Here is a 12,729-nt window from a genome sequence, read left to right as displayed (position 1 = left end):
TTTGTTAAAAAAAACCGTTCGTTTAAAAAAAAACCCTAGATCGGTTTATTTCTTCGGTTTTGTTATTTTGTGAATGTTCACCGACCCGTTCGTTTTAACGAACGTCCGTTCGTTAACCGTTCGTCAGTTTTTCTTTTTCGTCGGATTTTTCCGCGATTATCTCAGATCTCGATTTCTGATCGGATCTTCGTTTCTGTTTAACTTTTTGCTCATTTATCGGAATCAGGCGATTCAAGCGCCTATAGTTTCGTCTCGAAATTCTCTTTCCGTTTAACCTACTCAAATAAGTTTTTGCTACTGTAAAATTTGACCTGGATCCAGATTAGTAAACGGAGCTTGTTTCTTTCGCCGTTTGACTTTCGTTGCTTCGTTCGAGTTGATTCTTTTTTGCAAACCAGAGTTCTTAAGTTGAACTTTCTGGTTGGATCTTTCATTCGAGTTTTACCTGTGCATTAGATAAGTACTTATTGTTTGCTTGTTTGTTTGCGATAGAGTACCCGGAGTGTGCTGCTTGTTACTTTGAATCGCTAGGTTTCGCGGATCATCAGCAAGGCAAGTAACACTTTGATCATATACCTTCCATACCTAGTTTTTATTGCATTAGATCTATTCCTCAAACATTGCATGATTAGGATCTAATTAAATTGTGGGTATTGGGAAGTAGTTGAGGTAGTACCTATTACCTGTTATTTTTATCAAACCCTTGGGAGTTACTTCTACGTTTGCTATTATATTGCCATGCTATGCTTGTAGACGTGGATTGGGTTTGAGAGACATTCACAACAGATGTGAGATTGTTAATAATGGTTTACTTAAGGTGGCAACTAAAACTCACATCTGGGTGGATTGAGGCACCTGGGGAACCCAGTGTTGTCTGTTTGTATAAGGACCACCACCCAGGCTCAAAGGGATCATAAGATTATTCATGCTAGAAACTTCCGTGTGCAGCCACAAGCTATTATGGGCTCTAGCATAGTTAAGTAGGTTACATGATCTCTTGAAGAGGTGGGCTAGCAGATGTAGGGGAAAGTAGGTGTAACTGTCCACCCTTTGTAAAGAGTGATTGTTCCTGAAAGGCTGTGTCTCGATCATCCGTTTCTCAAACATCATGTAGTGCGAGAATCAAGCGGAGGCGATCGAGTCTTGTGGGGAAAAGTGCACAAACCTCTGCAGAGTGTACAAACTAATCATGGTTAGCCGTGTCCCCGGTTATGGACAACTTGAGTATCTAGTACCTAGATTATCATTTGAATCTCATCACCATGTTACTTTTAATTAATTTTGTTGGGTTAATGATGACTTTTAATTGGGATTGAGATGTTGTCAACCATCTCAATGTTTAACAACCACCATGATAGTTAAATAAAATTTATTCCTTTGCAGTAGGGAAAAATTGGCTTTTCGCAAAACTTTAACCATAGAGCTTTCCACCAGCCATATATGCATGTAGTATAGCATTATTATGTTCATTATTTCTCCATGTGTTATTTTGCCAGCATATTCCATGTGCTGACCCGTTTTCGGGCTGCAACGTTTCATGTTGCAGACTTTTCAGACGACGAATAAGGTGCCTTATGTCGTGGTCTTATACTCAGTGATGCCGTTGGAGTTGATGGACTCACTTATCTTCCAAGTCTTCCGCTGTTATCGTTTTAGATGGCCTTAAGCCATATTTATCATACTTATTCTCTTTGGAGATATTCGATGTAATAAGTGTGTGATTGCTACTCTGTCATAAATCCTCCATTTGTACTGTGCGTGTCAGCATTACTGATCCAGGGATGACACTGGTGCACAGCAGCACAGACCATTTGAGGTCTGGTCGCTACAAAGGTACTCCCTTGTTCTATGTGATTTTGGTTTAACCGCCTGGAGTTTTAGTTATGTCGACCGTAGGTATGATCAAGGTCTCTGCTGGGTGTCCTACCTTCGATGGAACGGACTACCCCTACTGGAAGAATAAGATGTGAATGCATCTTGAGGCAATTGATAACGATCTCTGGTATGTTGTGGAAAATGGTGTTCCCTCAGTCACACCTTCTCTGAATGCTGCTGATGTGAAGAGATTCAAGCAACTCGACTCTCAAGTGAAGAATATCATATGTGGCCATCTGAGCAAAGGACAGTATGGAAGAGTGAGTGCTTTGGAAACTGCTAAGCTTATTTGGGATAGGCTGTCCAAAGTCAATGAAGGAGTCTCAACACAGCATGACTCTCGAGTTGATGTTCTTCGCAATCTCTTCAACTGCTTCAAAAGACTCGACAATGAAAATGTTCAACAAACCTTCGATCGCCTCACTAACATCTCAAATGAGCTTCAAGCACTTGGTGCCACTGACATCACCGACCATGAGGTGGTGAAGAAATTGCCGAGATCGCTTGATTCCTCATTTGATACTCTGGCATTGATGATACAAGAGCGTGCTGATTACAAGTCACTTGATCCCACTGATATCCTCGAGAGGCTAAATACTCATGAGTTCCAGCTTGCTGAAAAGATAGATCTCTATGGTTCGAGCTATGGCAGATCACGTGCACTGAAGGCCAAGGCAGTTTCTGAGTCTGAAGATGAAGATTCTGGTAGTAGCCTTGGTGATCCTGAAGAACTGAGCCATGAGCTAGCACTACTCGTGAAGAAATTCCAGAGGTTCTCAAGACGTGGTCGCTTTGGAAAACCCTCAAGGAGCAATGATTCCTCATCCAGTGACTACAAGAAGAGGCTTTGCCACAAATGCAAGAAACCTGGACACTACATTCAAGATTGTCCTTAGTGGGAAAAGGAATCAAAGAAGAAGAAATACAAGGATTACAGTTCTGATGAGCGAAGAAAAAGAAGAAATCCTCAAAATCTTCATCATCAAAATCCTCGAAGTCTTCGTCTCACAAGAAGAACCGCTCCAAGAAGGCTCGGGCATTCATTGGCAAGGAAATGGACTCAGAGGCTGAATCTGAGGAACATGAGGAAGAGGAGGCATCTGAGGAGTCCGAGTCCGGTGTGGCGAGCCTAGCCCTCGCTACTGCATTCGTCAGCAAGTCTATCTTCAACTCTGGAGAAAATGATCTCACCAACAAGGCTGATGAAGGCAATGATGACTACGCTCCCACCTATTGCTTCATGGCAAAGGGTGCCAAGGTACTCAAATATACCTCCTCTGAATCAAGTGAGAATGAATCTGATGAAAACCTCAAGCCCAGCTATTCTAAACTTGCTAAGATTGTTGTGAAACAACAAAAGGCTTTTGAAAAGGTTCAAAACATGCTAGACAAAAGTGATGATATGTTGGGTGAAGAAATGGATCGCACTAAAACCTTGACTGAAAATCTTCAGAGACTTCAGTCTAGGTTTGACAACCTTCAAGGTCATCATAACACTCTCTTATCTGATCATGAGAAGCTTTCTTATGAATTTCTTCAAAGAAAGCAAGATCTTAAGAAGCTAAGAGTGAGTTATGAGGATCTTTAGAAGGAGCGCGATTCATTGCTAGCTCAACAAATCAGCGTTGCTCAGGAAGAATTTGTTCCTCCATGCTTAAAGTGCATTGAACGTGAATCTGCTAATTATTCACCTGAATGTTCAAATGCTTCTAATGTTACAAATTCTTCACTTGCCTCTGCTATCACTAATTCCTCATCTGAGGACATTGCTAGTATTACTGATGATGCGGGGTTGAAAGAATTGTACATGACAGGCATGTACAAAAGCCTCAAAGGGCATCAGACTCTTTGTGATGTGCTTAAAAAGCAGATCCTCAACAGGAACCCTAGGAAAGAGGGTATTGCCTGTGAGAGGAAACTCAATGCTGATGGTACATATGGGAAGCCTGAGCAGTACCCCAAAACCTCATGGGTTGCTGCAAAGGGACCTCCAGTAGATCCATCTAATCTATCTGGCTTTACATGTGAATCTCCTCATTCTTCTGATGAGTCATTTGACTCCAACTATAAACAGTTCAAAAATCAGAATGGTGAAGTATTTGCTAGATATGTTGGTACTAACTGCAGGAACGGCTCCCCTATGAAGAAAATCTGGGTTCCCAAAAGATGCCTTCAAAGTCTTCAGGTGAATGTCCTCATGACACCACCTGTGAAGAATAGGAACCCCATATCAAATTCTTCATATGGATCCAAGTCCTCATACAGACCAAATTCTTCACGTGGATCAAATTCCTCAAAAGGATCAAAGTCCTTATATGAATATCATCGTGCTAACAACTCTGTTTCGCAGGGAAGAGCTAAGGGCTATGAATATGAGCATTATTCTTCTAACCATTATGTTCATAAGTCCTCGAAGAATTTCTCTGCTTATTCATATGCTTATCCTAGCTCCTCTTATGTGAAACGAAATGGACTGGCTTCTATGCCACCTTTCTCGTATGGAGCTCGCAGAGTGATGAACTCTTTGCCACCCCTTCAGATGTGGGTGGTGAAGAAAAGGAACTAATTTCTTCTGCAGGGTCAGGTCTCCAGACGTGTGTAAACGTCTGAAGAATTTGCTGGAGACCTGAAATTGCCTGAAAGGACGCAGGCTAATCATGATGAAATGAATTTTCATTTCTCACGTCCTCATACTGATTTATCTGTTCTATTGCTTGATGAAATTGATCTGATGAATTGATGTCATATTCTTCACTGCAGAGTGATGAAGTATATGAGTTCGTAAGCTGCACTAATTCATCTGCAGGATGATCAACCCAAAGCCACTGAGTGGGTCCTCGATAGTGGATGTACAAATCACATGACTGGTGACAAGAATCTATTGATGGATGCTCCCTTATCTCCATCACATCTGAAGCATATCATCTTCGCTGACAAAGGCAAAAGTCAGGTATTGGGTCTAGGTAAGGTTGCGATCACAAAGGATCGACACATGGAAGTCATGCTTGTTGAGTCCTTAGGATACAACCTCATGTGTGTCTCAATGATTTGCGATCTTGATATGGTTGTTGTCTTTGGCAAGTATCGTTGTGTTGTGATCATGGAAGCTGACAATTCCAAAGTCTTCGAAGGCTTTAGGAGAGGAGACTTGTATATTGTTGATTTCTCTACAAGACCACAACCAGCCGTGTGCCTACTTGCAAAAGCTTCAGAAGGCTGGCTATGGCATCGACGACTTGGTCATGCAGGCATGAGGAATTTGCACACGCTTGCGAAGAAGAAGCATGTCATTGGCATTGAGAATGTCAAATTCCTCAAGGATCACTTATGCGGTGCGTGTGAAGCTAGAAAGATGACCAAGGCCAAGCATCCAGCGAAGACTATCATGACTACTACTCACCCATTTGAATTGCTTCATATGGATCTCTTCGGTCCTAATCATTATGTTGCAGTTTCAAATGAAGAATCTCAATATGGCATGTTATTGTTGATGATTACTCTTGTTACACATGGGTACACATTGTTACTTACAAACATGAAGTGCAGGAAGCCTTCAAACGATTTTCCTCGAGGGCTTCAACCAACTTTGGTGTGAAGATCAAGCACATCAGAAGTGACAATGGAACTGAGTTCAAGAATTCTGGTCTTGAGGACTATCTTGATGAACTTGGTATTACTCATGAGTTATCTGCTCCTTATACTCCTCAGCAGAATGGCGTCGTGGAGCGCAAGAACAGGACTCTTGTTGAGATGGCTCGCACTATGCTTGATGAATACAAAACACCGCGTCGTTTCTGGATTGATGCAATTGATAGTGCGTGCCACATCATCAACAGAGTATATCTTCACAAATTCTTCAAGAAGACTACCTATGAACTCCTCACAGACAAGAAACCCAATGTGAGTTATTTCAAAGTTTTCGGTGCTAAATGTTGGATTAGAGATCCTCATCACAACTCTAAATTTGCATCGAAAACACATGAAGGTTTTATGCTTGGTTACGGAAAGGACTCGCACACCTACATAGTCTTCAACAACGTTCTTCACAAGGTTGTTGAAACTGTAGATGTGCAGTTCGATGAAACTAATGGCTCGCAAAGAGAGCACCTACCTTCTGTGATAGATGAGCCGGCACCTGAGGAAACCATCAAGTTCAAGGCTACTGCGGATGTCATTCATACCGAAGAATCTGCTGAAGAATTCATTCTAGAACATGAAGAACGTCGAGCTAATGCACCTGAAGAAAATGCTGAAGAAAATGCTAATCAAATTCCTCGACGACAACCAGCTCATCCTCGCGTTGCAAAAGAAGTGCAAATTGAGAAGATCATCGATGACATTGAAGCACCAGGTCCTCTCACACGCTCAAGAGCTTCACATTTATCTAACTTTTGTGGGCACTTTGCTTTTGTCTCTATCACAGAGCCCGCTAAGGTAGATGAAGCATTTCTGGAGCCTGAGTGGATTCAGGCCATGCAAGAAGAATTACATTATTTCGAGCTCAACAACGTCTTGGAACTGGTCAAACGTCCAGATCCTCGCAAGCACAATATTATTGGCACAAAGTGGATCTACCGCAACAAGCAAGATGAAAATGGCCTTGTGGTGAGGAATAAGGCTCGACTTGTAGCTCAAGGCTACACACAGGTTGAAGGAATTGATTTCGATGAAACTTTTGCACCTGTTGCTAGACTTGAGGCTATTCGCATACTACTTGCTTATGCTAACCACCATGATATCACTCTATATCAAATGGATGTGAAAAAGTGCATTCCTCAATGGTAAGCTTGAGGAAGAAGTATATGTTGCTCAACCCCCAGGTTTTGAAGATCCAAAGCATCCTGACAAACTCTTCAGACTCAATAAGGCCCTCTATGGCCTCAAGCAGGCCCCTCGGGCGTGGTATGATACTTTGAAGGAATTCCTCATGAAGAAAAGCTTCAAACCCGGTTCACTCGACCCTACTCTTTTCACTAAATCTTATGATGGTGAACTGTTTGTGTGCCAAATATATGTTGATGATATTATCTTTGGCTGTACTGACCAACGTTATAATGATGAATTTGCCTATATGATGAGTGAAGAATATCAAATGTCTATGATGGGAGAATTGAAATTCTTCTTAGGTCTTCAAATTCGTCAACAACGCAATGGCATATTCATAACTCAGGAGAAATGCCTCAAGGATGTACTGAGGAAATTCGGCATGCAAGATTGCAAAGGCGTCAAAATTCCTATGCCCACAAATGGCCACCTGTGCACTGATGAAAATGGTATTGACTTAGATCATAAGGTATACCGCTCCATGATTGGTTCTTTATTGTACTTATGTGCATCTAGGCCAGATGTAATGCTTAGTGTTTGCATGTGTGCCCGATTTCAAGCTGCACCGAAGGAATCACACCATAGGACTGTGAAGCATATTCTTCGATATCTAGCTCACACACCAACACTAGGATTATGGTACCCCAAGGGCTCGGCTTTTGATCTCATTGGATATTCAGACTCTGACTATGCTGGTGATCGTGTGGACCGCAAGTCAACATCTGGTACATGTCATTTCCTCGGACGATCTTTGGTCTGTTGGTTCTCGAAGAAACAGAACTGCATATCACTGTCTACTGCTGAAGCTGAGTACATTGCTGCTGGTTCTTGCTGTGCTCAATTGCTATGATGAAGCAAACTCTCAAGGACTACGGCGTCAACGTGAAGAATGTGCCTCTCTACTATGACAATGAAACTGCCATCAAGATTGCTCACAACCCAGTTCAGCACTCGAAGACAAAGCACATTCAGATTCGTCATCATTTTCTTCGTGATCATGTGTTGAAGGGCGACATTTCTATTGAGCATGTGAAGACTGAAGAACAGCTAGCCGATATCTTCACAAAGCCCTTGGACGAGAAGAGATTTAGCAAGTTGCAGTGTGAGATAAATATCTTAGAATCTTTGAATGTTCTTTGAAAAGGACACTCATCCTAACACTAATGCAAAATTGATGACTTGGATGTGGAACACATGAAGAAACGTTTTTCTTCAATCAATGAAGAATAACACTCTAAGTGTCAAGAAATTAACGAACAATTTGATTCTCAGAACCCTACGACAATTGTACGCGGTGTCTGAAATCATCATTCTTATACGGTGGGTTACGCCACCACCAAAAGTTCAAAATCTTCAATTTGAGTTTTTCCTCAGTTTTTGAAATTCCTCAGTTGTTCATATTTTTCAACTTTGCATTGTCTTCACTGTTTCCGTCGTTTTTCTTCATTGGCTATATATATATATGAGTTTATGTCCTCTACAGCATTCACTTATTGCTATTTCTTCAAGTTGCTTTTTCTGCTAAGTGAATGTGATCGGACCCTTCCCCCTCTATGTTAAACTCAACCCAATCTATTCACAAATTCTTCATGTGCGTTCTATTTGAAACTCGTTCAAAATCTTCACTGCGTCCTTGTCAGCTGAAGAATTTGTGAACGGAACGTTAAAACTTATCTTATCCAAAAATTTCGGTTTTGCCGCTCAATCTGTTCCGCATCCCACGAAAACACTTATCTATTCACCCACGATCTCACACGATCTCCACTACTCGGTACGTGGGTGACACATGTTAAGCGAATGAGAAGGGTCAGGGGCACGTTCGTCCAAATTCTTCGGGCGAACAGTTTTTCAGCGTGGCTATAAATACCCCTCCCCTTTCTCACTTCTCATTTACTCCACTCGACCTCACTCCAGCTCGAGCTTCTCAAACCCTTGCGCCGCCGCTACTTCATTGTTGCCAGTGAAGAAGAGCTTCACTGCCTTGACCTCGTCGCCGTCGTACTCGCGCCAGCCACGGATTTCTTCCCTCCGCCGCCGCCGTAGCCGTCTTCCTCTGCCAAGTTAGTGCATGGAAGATCTGCACTGACGAACTTCACATCTCCACTTCCCAGTTCGTCATGTTCTTCATCCAGGGTAAATTAAAAGTTACTTTTACCGCCCTCTTTGATTCAAATGATTTCCACAAAATCTTCAAAGGTGTTTTTCTTCAAATCCTCACACACTAAAACACCTCACATGTCATCTGTTCTTGATTCATTTCTCTAAGCTATGTTTTTCTTCAAGATTCCTCAATTGTGTGGATTTCTGATCTGTACAACTCTGGTATCTAAGACAAAGTACGCTTAATGAAATTCTTGAAGACTCGTCTGGTCAAATTCTTCAAACTTGTTCATTTTACAAAACCTTTTGAGAACGCATATGACCTCTTCAAATTCCTCGCAACTATACTCCATTCACAAGTACTCATGTCCGCTGCTGAATCACTAGGTTCTCATCAACTTAACTCATTTGCAGCGTTCCTCGAAGAAAAGTTGCATACATCTTTAGAGAATTCCATTGTTCAAATTCCTCATCTGAAGAAAATGGCTGATGGTAAGAAGCCACAAAAAGGAGGAAAGAGGCCTGAAATCAGTACTGCCTTTGAGATCCCCGATGACATATATAAGGATTATTGCACTCCTGATGAGGCCAAGTTTGGTAAGGAGGACAAAAATCAGCGCAAGGTGCGCATCCAGAGGATAGAGAGGAGATGGGCAAGAGAGTGGAGGGAGTACAGGTATGTAACTCCCAAATACATGAAGAAATTCGCACTCAATCCTCCATGCCCAAGACCTCCGTTGGCACCTGGCCAAGAAGTAGATCCCACTAGCCTCAAGCGCGGTGAGGATTATCCTGATGAATGGGCCAAGCGCCAGGCCAAGATGGCTAGACAAGCCAGAGAAGCAGTGAGGAAATTCAACGAGGACTCTGCTGATGCTGCTGCCTCTGCTGAGGCCTCTGCTGTCAAGCCGAAGAAGGCCATGGCAAAGAAGCCTGCTTATAAGCCAAGTGCTTCAACTTCAATGCCCTCTCGGCCAGATTCCTCAAAGCCCTCACGGCCAAATCCTCAAACTGCTCCTTCTCCTCCAAAGCCCTCAGCTCCGCCGCCAAACTCTTCGGCTGCTCCGACCAAATCCTCAGCACCTGTGCATCTCGCCATGTGCCAAAGGACTGCAGGCATATCTATTGCCTCAGGAGCCTCTGCAAGTTCCTCAGCTGCTCCAAGTTCCTCAGCTGGCCCCTCTCTGCTGAAGAAAAAGTCTGCTGCTGGACGAGGTCCTCGACCAAGTCCTCACAAGAAGCAGGTTGCTTTCCAAGTGCCCTCTGATGATGATGAGGCTGATGATGATGAACTAGCTGAAATCATCAGAGATAGACAAGTCAAGGCCGCTAGAGCCAAAGGAAACAATGTGCCGCTACTTTTGGATCCGAAGCTGATCCTAGACTACATCGATCTCTGGCACAAAGATCCCAACACTCCTTTGCTGGAGATGAACCTCACTCCAAGTCAAAGTCATGTTCTGACTGCCTTCATTGAAGAAGAAAAATGGAAATTTGAGAAGGCCAGGCAGCTGAAGAAAGCTCAGTACAGGAAGGAGCGCTTCCTGAAGAAAAACGTTGTCTCTATGACAATTGAAGAACTAGTGAAGATGCAGGCTGAAATAAAAGGCCTCGGCGATGACTTCAACACTTACTATGCTGATTGGCAAGGAGCCAAGGCCAGGTTTGTAAAACTGACAGAGAAATTCACTTCAAAGGTTGCAGCTCCATCGCAACAAGAAAATCCTCAGGCTGAAGCATCTTCTCAGCCTACTGAAGAAAATGCCAGCACCGCTGATGACAATCGGGCTGCTAAAGAAAATGTGAGTTCCAGGGCTGATGACTCCATTCCAGCCGCTGAAGAAATTGCCAGGGCATCCACTAGTGGTGCACCTGAAGAAAATGAAGGAGTCAGGGCAACTGCATCAGTTGTGCCTGAAGAAATTCAACCAAATTCCTCTGCTCCTCCTGTGCCTACCCCAACTCCGATTCTTCCATCTCCATCAGATGTGAAGAAGACCAAGGCTGCAGAACGTGAAGCAGTGAAGAAAAGGAAGGCATCAACTTCATCAGATTCTTCAGCTCCGAAGAAGATGAAGCCTTTGACTAGCTCATTTGCAAATCCCATTGATGTTGTTCCTATCTCAACCATGCCATCAAAGGACCTTGTTCCTTTTGATGAAGACTATGTGATTCCAAGTGAATCCGATGAAGACATTCCCTCTGCTGCTTCCTCAGAGCAGATGGATGAAGAAATTGAAGCGGATGAAATCCCTTCAACTCCAATTGTCTCCTCGCCCATGCCTCAGTTCACTGCTGAAGAGGCCGGCGTGAGGAATTGGATGAACAAAATTCTGACGTGGACATTGAGAGTACTACTCCATTGATGAATGATGATTTTTGGGATAGTCAGCATCCAAACTCCCCTCTGTCCACGCCATTGCAACAAATCCCTCAGTCCCCAGCACAAACTGTTCAAATGGGCTCTGAAGAAAATCAACCCACTGCATCTGTTCATGAAGAAATTCCAGCCACTAGCGCTGAAGAAACTGCTGCTGCTGAATCACTGAAGACACAGACTGCCACTGAAGAGGAACCAGAAATTCCTCAGCCTGAAGAACCTGAGATTGCAATTCCTGAGGTTGTGATGCAACTGACTGACACTCCTCTGCCCAAGCCAAAGGATCCATTCTCAAGGAAGCAAAAATTCAAGGCTGATGATTTCTTCGGCGAGCATGTATTCTTCACTGATTACAACCCCTATGACTCTGCTCGCATTAGGAAGAGGCGTTTCTGGACTGCCAGCCAAGCAAATTTTTATTCCTTAGTGCTGTTCAACAAAGACAAAGTCTTCGATCATGAGCACATTCCTCACGTGGATATGGAATCTCTGCCGTGCTTCGTGCCAGTCCTTAGTGTTCTTCACGACACTGGACTGCTAAATTTCTGCACTGATATATGTGATTGGAATGAAGAACTCATTCTTCAATTTTATGCAACACTGCACATCACCGGAGACTCTGAAGATGTGAATTCATGGGTGCTGAACTGGATGTCTGAAAATACTCACTACAAGGCACCAGCTACTAAATTGCTTCATGCTGTGCCTCTCAGTCCTCCCCTTGAAGCTGCTCATTGTGTCTACAGTGAGCCTGAGCTTACAGATCACTATGTGCAAGTGCTGATGAAGCCATTGAAGCCAGGTCAGGCCCCAAAAACCAAATTCCTCGTGAAGGAATTGCTATATGTGCCCCGGACCGTCTATCGCAGTCTGACGAAGACATTGAGTCCTATCAAGGGCCACGACTCGAATGAAGAAGAAGTCGTTGGCATCATGAAGAATCTGCTTTTCAATATCATGCATGGCGTTCCCGTCAACTTCCATGATTTCTTCATGAGGACTCTGGCCAATGTCGCTACGTCACCGTTTGAGCTGAAGCCTTATGCACCTTGGATTATGAGATTCATCAGAACAAGGTCTTCACTCAACTACAAAGCTGATACACTGAACCATTGCAGCTACTTGCCCCCAATTGAAGTCCTCAAACAGACATTTTCCTCAACTGATGGCAAGGGCAAGGCCGCTGCTGTTATAGATGAAGGCATTCGTCCATTGGATGGTCAATTTCGCAAGGCTGCATCCTACTCCATCAATGACGACTCTGCCACCCATGACTCTGCCGCCAACACAACCAAGCAAAATCCTCAAGGCACAGCTCCCAGGTGATGACTGATCGTGAGCTACTCCTCAGTCTTCACCAGAAGGTTGATCGCAATCACAAATGGCTCAAGCGTCAGTTTGGTTCAATTCTTCACAACATGACTGCTACCCACAATGCAGTGAAGAAAAACCACTAGTACCTCCATGAAACCTTCAACCGTACCTGGGCTGTTTTGTCTCATGTCTACAGCGAAGAAGATCTGAAGAAAATGGGTCTCAAGGAAGATTTT

The sequence above is a fragment of the Triticum aestivum genome, chromosome 1D, assembly GCF_018294505.1.
Source record: "Triticum aestivum cultivar Chinese Spring chromosome 1D, IWGSC CS RefSeq v2.1, whole genome shotgun sequence".
Classification (NCBI taxonomy): domain Eukaryota; kingdom Viridiplantae; phylum Streptophyta; class Magnoliopsida; order Poales; family Poaceae; genus Triticum; species Triticum aestivum.
The sequence above is the reverse complement of the archived record's forward strand: the minus strand, read 5'-3'. Positions refer to the sequence as shown.